The sequence below is a fragment of the Triticum urartu genome, chromosome 5 (genome assembly GCF_003073215.2).
Source record: "Triticum urartu cultivar G1812 chromosome 5, Tu2.1, whole genome shotgun sequence".
Lineage (NCBI taxonomy): Eukaryota > Viridiplantae > Streptophyta > Magnoliopsida > Poales > Poaceae > Triticum > Triticum urartu.
The window spans coordinates 337,733,728-337,743,854 of NC_053026.1; positions in this window are offsets into that span (position 1 = coordinate 337,733,728).

Below are 10,127 nucleotides of genomic sequence, written 5' to 3' on the forward strand. Positions count from 1 at the left end.
GAGTATAGAACCACGACCTAAAAACACCTTACTCGTCGTCTGAAAAGTCTGCAACATGAGAAGTTGCAGCCCGAAAACGGGTCAGCACATGGAATATGCTGGCAAGGTAACACATAGAGAGTAATGGAATGAAACAGCTATACTATATGCATATATGGCTGGGTGGAAAGCTCTATGGTTACAGTTTTGCGTAAAGCCAGTTTTTCCCTACTGCAAAGGAATAAATTTATTTAACTATCATGGTGGTTGTGAAACATCGAGAATGGTTGACAGCATTCCGATCCCAATTAAAGTGATTAAAACCCAACAACATTAATTAGAAGTAACATGATGAGATTCACATGATATTCAAGTACTAGATACTCAAGTTGTCCATAACCGGGGACACGGCCAATCATGATTAGTTTGTACACTCTGTAGAGGTTTGCGCACTTTTCCCCACAAGACTCTATCGCCTCCGTTTGGTTTCTCGCACTGCATGGTGTTTGAGAAATGGATGACCGAGACATAGTCTTTCAGAGGCGCTAGCACCTTACGATCGGGTAGACCGGTACACCTACATCCCCTACATCTTCTAGTCCACCACTGTAAGAGTTCGCACAACTTAGTCAACTATGCCAGAGCCCATAATGGCTTGTGGCTGCACACGGAAGTTTCTAGCATGAAAGATTTTATGATCCCTTTGAGCCTGGGTGGCGGTCCAAAAAAAACAGGCAAGTCCTGATAGACATCAGGTGCCTCAATCCACCCAGATGTGTGTTTAAGTTGCCACCTTAGATAAACCATTAAAATTATCAACTCACATCTGTCATGGATATCACTCACCCAATCCACGTCTACTAGCATAGCATGGCATAATAAGCAAATGTAGAAGTAACTCCCAAAGGTTTCATAATAATACAGGTAATAGGTACTACCTCATCTACTTCCCAACCCACAATTTAATTAGATCCTAGTCATGCAATGTGTGAGGATTGATCTAATGCAATAAAACATGGGTTGTAGAAAAGGTATGATCAAAGTGTTACTTGCCTTGCTGATGATCCGCGAGTCCTATGGTTTTGAAGTAACAAGCGGCGCAATCAGGGTGATCTATCGCAGACAAACAACAAGCACACAATAAGTACTCATCTAATGCACAGGTAAAACTCGAACAAGAGAACGAACCAGAAAGTTCAACTTCAGAACTCCGGTTGCGAAGAAAGAACGAACCGAACAAAGAAACGGAAAACAAACGGCGGAAGAAAACAGCTCGGTTCTAGCAAGTTGAAACTAGGTCAAATTTTACCGGGGCAAAAACTTGTTTAAGTTGATTAGACGGAACGGCGGTTTCGAAACGAAACTCCAGGCACTTGAATCACCTGATTCCGATAAACGAGCGAGAAGATAAACTAGAACGAAGATCGGATCTAAGATCGTGATCGCGGAATAAATCCGACGAGAAGAAAAAGAAGAACGGTTATACGAACGGACGTTCGTTAACCTAGAAGAATCCGGTGATCACGTTCGTTAGGACGAACGGTCCGGCGAATGGTCCAAAGGCAACTAAATCGGAAAAGAAAACGAATCCGATCTAGGGTTTCGGAGAAGAAAAACCGAAATGAAAAACCGATCTAGAAAACGAATCAGAAGAGAAGAAAAGAATCGGAACGATTAGAAGAATACGATCCGAGGAAAAGAGACGCGGGGCAACCTCCGGCGGCGTCTCCGGCGAGGGGCTCCGGCGGCGTGGCGTAGGGCGGCGGCGGCGTGGGCAAGGTGCGGCAGCGCGGCGTGGGCAAGGTGCGGCGGCGGCGGGTGTGGGCAAGGTGTGGCGGTGGCGGGTGTGGGGTGGCGTGGCGGCGGTGTAGGGCGCGGGGTGGGGTGCGGCTTGGGGCTTGGGGTTTGATTTGATGGGTTTAGAGGGGCGGTGTTGGGGTATTTATATTGGTGAGGGGAGAGGAGACTTGGGGTAGGGGACAAGAAATAGAATAGGAAAAAGAGTCCTAGAAGAAAAAGGAAAAACGGAACAAAGGAAAGAAACTAGCCTAGAATCCTAAAAGGATTCGGCTAAGACGAGGCGAGGCGGCGGCCTGGCGCTGCCTGGCGCTGGCGCTCGCACGCAGCTAGGGGCTGGGACGGCCGGCTGGCGGGAGGCTTCTGTTTTTTTTAACTGATTTCGCGCGCAGAAAAACAAAAGAAAACTAAACTAAACGGACTCCAAAATTCTAAAAGTAAATTTTTCCCGACTCCTAAAAATGAGCCGAACAAAATGAACTTTTCTCCGGACCTAAAATGCAATTTTCGAAAACGCGCATTTTTCCCTATCCAAATAAAATGCAAATAAAACTCTGGCAAAACCAAAGTTGATCTATTTATTATATCTTCATTTTTCCTCAATTTGGGAAAGTCATATTATTCCCTCTCTCATATATTTTGACACCGGAAAAATTATTGAAGATGAAATAAATAAATCAAATGATCCTCTTTTCCAAATTCGAGAAAACTCTCAAATAACGAAATCTCCAACTCTCTCCGAAGGTCCTTGAGTTGCATGAAATTTCTAGGATCAACCAAAAATGCAAGAAAATATGCTATGCATGATGATCTAGTGTATAACATTCCAAATTGAAAATTTGGGATGTTACACTCAGCTGGACGATCTAGTCCTGATCGGCGCTTTAGGCAGCAAAGATACCATCCATTGGAGGGCTCCTGGCAAAGAATGCCCTCCCACTCCTCAAGAAGGAGAGGTTGTTGTTTTCGTAGACCACTTAGCTCGGGGCTTTAAGCCGCCCGGTTCTAAATTTTACCGGGATGTTTTGGCCGATTTCCAACTCCATCCACAAGACACTGGCCCCAATTCTGTTACAAATATGTGTCACTTCCAAGTGCTCTATGAGGCGTTCTTTCAAGAGGAGCCCACAGTGGAATTGTTCAGAGACCTTTTCCATCTAAACCGCCGTACTGAATTTACTGACGGCTCCAATACGGAGTTGGGTGGCGTGGCGATCCAGAAAATGAAAGAGGTCACATACCCTCACGCCTAACTGCACAGCCACCCCAAAGAGTGGAATCAGACATGGTTCTATTACAAAGACACCTCCCCTGCTGGTGAGAATCCCTTGCCTGGCTTTCGTCCGGAGCGGCTCAGCAATACACATCCTTTTCCGCAAAGATTGACTGCCCAGGAGAGAAGCAAATATGCTCCTCAACTGTCGAAGCTCAGAGCCTTTATGGCCAACGGTTTGACAGGGGTTGATCTCGCTCGCTGTTGGATATCATGGAGCATACTGCCCCTTAGTCAGCGCTCTGGTTTGATGTGCGAGTATACCAGCAGTGTTGATGACCCACTGTGACATTCCAAAATCCAGCTCACCGATGAAGAAATTACAGAGACTGTGAATAAGATGCTGAATGAATCGGAACATATCTGTGCTAAAAACGGCCTGCTTCCCTTCTGTGCCACCAACAAACCGCTAGCTGTAAGACCTTGATTTTTCCTTTTGCTGAATCTGTTATTGACATATCTGGTCATTGTTTAATATCAGTGTCTATGTAATCAGGGCAATGATCTATTTTGGAGCAAGAAATTGCCGCAGGAGAAACCAGAAAAACCAGACAAACCGGAAAGAGCAACCCAGCAAAAGACTAAAGCTGTAAAGAAGACTGCCCACAGGAAAAGAACTACTGCATCTTCTAATCCGGCCCCTGATGATGATGCGGATAATCCGGACCTTGAGGTAGAGCTTGACTCACTTGGCTTACTTTTCATGCGTCTTATTGATGATGATATTTGTCAGGATGATGCCGAAGCCAGCCACGCTGATGCTGCAGAGGTAATTATTCTCTCTTCCGATTCAGAACCTTTGCCTTCGCTAAAAATCCGTCAGGCAAACCGGAAAGTTAAATTTTCTCATCCTCTTGCTTATTTGGATCCCAAATTTCTTATGAAGACCCAACAGCATGAAGCTCGTCGCACAACCCGGCACAGTGGCTAGGTAGTTACCTCCGCCGGTTTACCGAACAGTCCGGTTCGGAAACACCGTTCAGAGGTCTCTAATTTGCTTGTCAGTGATTGTCCTAAAGCGGGCTGCTTTCGTCAACCTCTTAATCCATCTGACTCCAATTACCAGGTTACTTCCCACTCATCTTCTGGGGAGTCATCGGCTACTCAGCTACCACCGCTCAAAACGGTGCTTGGGTAAGCTATACTTATTATGATATTTGCAGCACATCACCTTGGAACATATGTTGTATTTGATTTTGTTATTCTTTTCAGGGCCAAACCTAGGCCAAGCAAGAAGGCCCGCCTGGACAAAGCGGCCGAAGAAGATGCCGTTCTTGAGCCAGGCAAGACAACGGATCTTGAAGCGGCTATTCCTGAGGATATACCCAATGATCCACCGCAGCAAGACGACGATCTTATTGCTGAAGAGAGACCTACTGATGCCTCAGGTCCTGTCAATCAGCCCACAGGCTCCATCCGGATTGAGAGATCCACCGGTCCAGCAAAACCTACTGACCAGCCAACAGCCCCAGTGCAAACCGGCGATACTCAGGAGGATGAGGTTGTCATTACTGGCACTGGCCATACCGAGCCAAGCAATCCTGTTTCTTTGTCCAAACATTCTGCCAAGGAAGAATTTGCTGCCTTTGGTAAAGGCAAGTGGAATGCTGATCTGGCAACCTACGCTGCTCTGAACGCCCAAGATCTCCATTCTGGCTACCTGAACCGGCTGTATACCAGCCGTGACTATGAAGCCGGTCTGGTTAATATGATGAAGGATAAATACGAGGTAACTTCCATATGCTCTTTCCTGCTTGTATGCTTCAATGCTTGCTGACTCTCCTAGCCCCCAAGGGCCGGTTTGTAATCCTCTTTCAAACCGGGACTTACTAATATTAAGCTTAATATTTTGAAATTCGCCGATGTAGCCCCCAAGGGCCGGTTCAACTTAGCGTAGTTAAACTAGTACTTTAAGTAATTGAGATTGCCGCATTAGAATATATAGACGAGCAAATAGCCATTAGCCCCCAAGTGCCAAGTTGAATACTTGTATTGATCTTGGGACTTTGCAAGCAATTGAAAGATGAAGATCGAATATGCATTAGCCCCCAAGTGCTAAGTGCATAACTTGTTATGTGGTTGGTACTTCAATCCTTGTCCCATTTTGTTGAAGCATATAACTGTCTGCCTGCAGGCGGAGCTGAAGACGAAAGAAAGCCAAGTCGCCGATCTCCAAGAAAACTTGAAAACCCAACAAGCTGAAACCTCCAAAGCAAAAGAGGAATTAACCAACGCTTTAAGTGCCATGGAACAGCTTAAGGAGAGCTTCAAGAAGAAGCGGGCGGATTGGGGCACTGAAAAGTCCGCTTTAATCAAACGAGTAGAGGATGCCGAGGCTGCACTAAAACCAGTGGTGGATGAACTGACCAGCATAAAGCGGCATGTGCATGCCATGACTACTGCTATCTTTGGTTAGTCAGTTTAACTTCTGAATTGGCTCTGCCTTCTTACAGAATTGCCGGTTTATTAACCCTTTATGGTATTTCAGGGACACGCATTGGTCACTTGGGGTCAGATGTGCGGAAGAAACTGAAAGCCGCCTATACATTGGTTGAACAATTGTATATTGGTGCCCAACGGATCATCTGTACGGCATCCCATAACAAACCGGTGCCCACTTTGATTCAAGACACTCTGATGAAACTATCGGTGCTTCCTGCCCGGGTTGAAGAGCTGAAGAAATCTGCTGCTCGAACCGGTGCGATCAATGCCTTAATCCGGGCAAAAGCCTGGGTGCCGGATTTTGATCCTATTGAAGCGGCTCAGGGCTATCTCAGCTTGAAGGAAGACGGATCGGAGTTTGGTGAAGCGGATCTGCGAGCAATAAACCGGGAGGTACGTCCGCTAGCTTGTCAATTGGCTGAAGAAGCAGACTTGTCTCATTATCAAGCCCAATATGACAATCAGAACAAGCGAATAGCTGCACCAATCCATGAATCGGAAAATCTGATCCATCCAATCCGTAAGCATACTTACGCTCCCGATATTGACCCGTCATTGCTGATCCATGATGAAGCTGTTTTTCAAGCATTAATGGGAATCGACTGGACAACTGTTGATTTCCAGCCACTAGGTAGAGAAACGGAGGCTGAAGCGGCGCAGGATGACCCACAACCATCAGGCCAGGCTGGTGACCAAGCTTGAACCTGAAGCCGGTTTTAAAACTTCCTCTCCTTTGCGAAAAACAATGATATTATTATGGGCACCGTGTTGCTTTGTAATAGGCTAGTTGATACTTTTGATGTTGATATGCCTTCGTGCATAATTTGTTCTTCCTATGGTGATGAACTTTCCAAAGCACTTTCTGCAATAAGAAACTCTTCTAGTGCCACCGCGGTTGTACCGTCAGGCGGAATATAATGTCTGCATATATGAAGTCAAAACATCTAAAAAAATAAGTATATGACCAAATTTTTGAGATACATAATACCTGCCATCATTGAGCATGAAGTTGGCTTGGCCAATCTTGAAGCGGAGTTTTGGAAACCCACACTGTTGGAGGAGATAACAGCTCCTGTATATATATGACGCTGGTTTACCATGTAAACCGTGCCGGGTTATAATAAGCACCGTGTTACTCCATAAGAGGATGTTAACAACAAGGATCAAACCGGGCAAATAGTCTCCGAATTGACGTGAACTGTGTTCCGTCAATTGATTGGTTGAAAACTTTGTCGGTTTAAAAAAGAAACGCAATAAAAAAGAAAAAAAGTATCTTGCAAAGAAAAGTGTGAAGCAAAAGCAATGACAAAACCGTTTGCAAAAAAGGTTTATTTGAGCTGATCAAATGGCGTTACCATGGCCGAACACGACCAAGCTCCCATTAGGTGTAACTATGGTTCTAGTCAGCCAGGTCCCCAAATGAAACCGTGGCATTTATGCCGACCAAGTGGCATGGCGATGGTTCGGGTTCGACCAAGCACCCAAGTGATTCTGTGGCTTTAGGCCGATCAAGAGGCATGACTGGTTCAGACGTGACCAAGTCCCCAAGTGATCTAGTGGCTCTCGCCTATCAAGAGGTATGGTATTGGTTCGGACACGACCAAACCTCCAAGTGATATAGCATGACGCTTTTAAAAAGCGAACTCAAGGGGTAAACCGGAGGCCGCTTTAGAACAACTCCATGTAACCACACATGATGTAAAAGAACAGATACCCCGCTTTAGCTGAGGTTCTAGTTTATTATATTTAATCATAATATATACATCGTTGTAATATGTACATAAGTAGAACCAATGGCTCAGGTATAATAAGGCCGAAGATGAGCTATGTTCCACGGCCCGTTGGTCTCCTCCTCTGATGTACGTGAGTCCTTATGCTCTCGAATATCGATCAGATAGTATGACCCGTTGTGCAGATTCTTGCTGACCACGAAAGGCCCCTCCCAAGGTGGAGATAACTTATGCATATCAGTCTGATCTTGGATGAGCCGAAGCACCAAATCTCCTTCCTGGAAGGTTCTGGTTCTGACTCGGCGAGTGTGATAACGACGAAGATCCTGTTGGTAAATCGCCGATCGGGCGGCTGCTATGTCACGCTCTTCATCCAACCGGTCCAAGGCATCTTGCCATGCTGTCTCGTTGTCCGCTTCAATATAAGCCATCACACGAGGTGAATCATGACGGATATCACTGGGGAGAACCGCCTACGCTCCATAAACCACGAAGAATGGTGTGTATCCTGTTGACCTGTTGGGTGTTGTATTGATGCTCCATAACACAGATGGTAATTCTTCTACCCAACAACCCGGCGTTCTCTGCAAAGGAACCATGAGCCGGGGCTTGATGCCTCTCAAGATCTCTTGATTAGCTCTTTCTTCTTGACCATTGGACTGTGGGTGTGCCACTGATGAAACGTCGAGCCGGATGTGCTCCCGTTCGCAGAACTCCTTCATGGCACCTTTGGACAAATTGGTACCATTATCTGTGATGATACCGTGTGGAAAGCCAAATCGGAAAATCACTTTTTTAATGAACTGAACCACCATGGCCGCATCACACTTGCTAACAGGTTCTGCCTCCACCCACTTTGTAAACTTGTCAACCGCCACCAGGAGGTGGGTCTTCTTATCTTTGGACCTTTTGAAAGGCCCAACCATATCCAGCCCCCAAGTCGCAAACGGACAAGTAATTGGAATCATTCTCAACTCTTGAGCTGGTACATGAGCACGTCTTGAGAACTTTTGGCAACCAGCACATTGTCTGACCAGATCCTCTGCATCAGCATGAGTAGTTAACCAATAGAAGCCATGGCGAAACGCTTTAGCCACCAGAGATTTTGAGCCGGCGTGGTGACCACAATCTCCTGCGTGGATCTCACGCAAAATTTCACGGCCTTCTTCAGGAGACACACAGCATTGAAATACTCCTGACACACTGCAATGATGCAACTCGCCGTTGATAATAGTCATGGACTTGGATCGCCGGATTATCTGTCTGGCCAGAGTCTCATCCTCTGGTAACTCGCCCCGGTTCTTGTACGCCAGGTAGGGAAGCGTCCAATCCGGAATAACATGAAGAGCTGCCACCAATTGAGCCTCCGGATCAGGAATAGCCAAATCCGCTTCACCAGGGATCTTGACCGACGGGTTGTGCAGCACATCCAGAAAAACATTGGGCGGAACCGGTTTGCGCTGAGAGCCCAGCCGGCTTAAAGCGTCCGCCGCTTCATTTTTCCGCCGGTCCACATGGTCCACCTGATAGCCTTTGAAATGACCTGCAACAATATCCACCTCACGACGATATGCTTCCATGAGTGGATCCTTGGAGTCCCAAGTGCCAGACACTTGCTGAGCCACGAGGTCCGAGTCACCGAAGCACTTAACTCGACTTAGATTCATCTCCTTAGCCATCCGGAGACCATGGAGCAAGGCTTCATACTCAGCTGCATTGTTAGTACAAGGGAACATTAAGCGGAGAACATAACAAAACTTATCACCTCGTGGGGAAGTTAATACGACTCCAGCCCCCGAACCTTCCAATTGCCTGGATCCGTCAAAATGGATGGTACAATATGTGTGATCCGGCTTTTCTTCAGGTGCTTGCATTTCCGTCCAATCATTGATAAAATGTAACACCCCGGACGTAACTTTCCCAATTTGTACTCCAACTCTTGCCGTTTCCGGCGTTAAGTTATATTTATTTCCTCGGGTTCGGGTCTTTGTCTCTGTGTTTTGTTATCGTTGTCATGCATCTCATATCATGTCATCATGTGCATTGCATTTGCATACGTGTTCGTCTCTTGCATTCGAGCATTTTCCCCATTGTCCGTTTTGCATTCCGACGCTTCGTTCTCCTCCGGTGGCCATTTCTAGCTTTCTTTCGTGTGTGGGGATTAAACATTTCCGGATTGGACCGAGACTTGCCAAGCAGCCTTGGGTTACTAACGGTAGACCGCCTGTCAAGTTTCGTACCATTTGGACTTCGTTTGATACTCCAACGGTCAACCGAGGGACCGAAAAGGCCTTGTGTGTGTTTCAGCCCAACACCCCTCCAATTTGGCCCAAAACCCACCTAACTCTGCTCCATCATCTAGGTCGTTCGATCACGATCGCGTGGCCGAAAACCGCACCTCATTTGGACTCTCCTAGCTCCATCTATGCCTATATATACCCCCCCTCCAAATCCGGGTCTTTCTCCCCCCCCCCGAAACCCTAAAAAATCATCATCGTCGCCGCCGGACAACCCTAAAAAATTGCACCTCGCCGCTGCCACGTGGCGCCTCCCTATTGGCTGCCGCCCGTGCCCACTTCGCCGCACCATGCGGGCCTGCTCGGCCCGTGGCCGGCCCCCGTGGCCCAGCACGCCGCCGCCCGCCTCCTCTCCCGTCCGCCGCCTCGCGCCGCCTCCCTTGCCTGCCGCGCCGCCCCGCTCCGCCTCGCGCCACCTCCCTTGCCTGCCGCACCGCCCCACTCCGCCCAAGCCGCCGCTCGCCACCTCGCCCGCCGCGCCGCTTTGCCGACGCCGGCCGCCGCCTCCTCCGCCTCGCCCGCCGCCTCGCCGACGCCGGCCGCCGCCTCCGCCGCCTCGCCGCGTCCGCGCCACCTCGCCGCCCTCCGCCGTCCTTCCCCGTCGACCCC